The following is a 1,250-nucleotide window of genomic DNA, read 5'->3' as shown; positions in this document are numbered from 1 at the left end:
GGGGTTTTTAGCTTGCTTGAGCCTGCTAACTGAGGAGTGTTAATTCACCTGTTTCCATACATGTTTCATTTAAAAAAATATATCTTACAAAGGAGTTGTTTAATCTAACTGCTTAACTATTTATCTGTACAGGGAATTGTATTTGTATTTGTATTTCTTTACAATTTTTTTCTAATCTTTACAGGAAAATGCCACGGGGACTATCTTATGTGTGGAGACATTTCACTTCAGCTATTGTAGAAGGAAAAGCTGTGTACATTTGCAAATACTGTGCCAAATCATATGTGAAGAATGCAACAAAGATGCAGAATCATCTGGCCAAGTGCATAAAGTTCCCTCAGTGCTCACAACAAGCAACCTCTGACAAAAGTCCCTCTACTTCTATTCGAGGTGAAAATTATGAATCAGACAACTTACTCGATAGCAACAGCTCATGGTCCTCCTGGAATCAGAAGTGTTTTTGATTCAATGGAGGAACGTAGTCAGAGAAATGCTGATGAATGTCTTGCTCGAGCTGTGTATGCAACTGGTTCACCTCTGATGCTCACAGGCCATGTGTATTGGAAGAGATTTCTGAATGGTCTTCACCCAGCATACACCCCTCCAACCAGACATGCTTTATCTACTCATTTGCTGGATGTAGAGTTCAACAGAGTTCAAGTGAAGGTCAAGCAAATCATAGAGAAAGCAGACTGTATTGCAATCATCTAAGGATGGGGGTGTGAGCATGCGGGTCTGGCCAGATGAGATGTAGTCATTGTTTGTAGGTGTCTGTAAGTTGTTGTTAGTATAAGTTTGTTTTTGGAGTGTACATTTAAAAAAATTACAAAAATATTTGAAGATCGTTGACACCCAGGAGGAAAGTATTTGTCACAGCAGTACACACTGAGTGTACAAAACATTAAGAACACCTGCTCTTTCCATGACATAGACTGACCAGGTGAATCCAAGTGAAAGTTATGATCCCTTATTTGTCCCTCACTTGTTAAATCCACTTCAATCAGTGTAAATTAAGGGGAGGAGGAAGGATTTTTAAGCCTTGAGACAAATGAGACATGGATTCTGTATGCGTGCCATTCAGAGGGTGAATGGGCAAGACAAAATATTTAAGTACCTTTGAACGGGGTATGGTAGTAGGTGCCAGGCGCACCAGTTTGTTTCAAGAACTGCAACGCTGCTGAGTTTTTCACACTCAACAGTTTCCCTTGTGTATCCAAAATGGTCCACCACACAAAGGACATCCAGCCAAC

General features: G+C 40.2%; 1 protein-coding gene across 1 annotated transcript in view; it reads right to left on the bottom strand.

Annotated features, from left to right (window-relative positions):
• LOC120034756 (TBC domain-containing protein kinase-like protein) overlaps window positions 1-1,250 on the bottom strand; it is a 71,240-nt gene that overhangs the window by 69,578 nt on the left and 412 nt on the right. The gene's annotated exons all lie outside the window — the stretch shown is intronic.

The sequence above is a fragment of the Salvelinus namaycush genome, chromosome 42, assembly GCF_016432855.1.
Source record: "Salvelinus namaycush isolate Seneca chromosome 42, SaNama_1.0, whole genome shotgun sequence".
Classification (NCBI taxonomy): Eukaryota; Metazoa; Chordata; class Actinopteri; order Salmoniformes; family Salmonidae; genus Salvelinus; species Salvelinus namaycush.
Note: the sequence above shows the minus strand (reverse complement) of the source record. Positions and strands in the feature narration are given on the sequence as shown.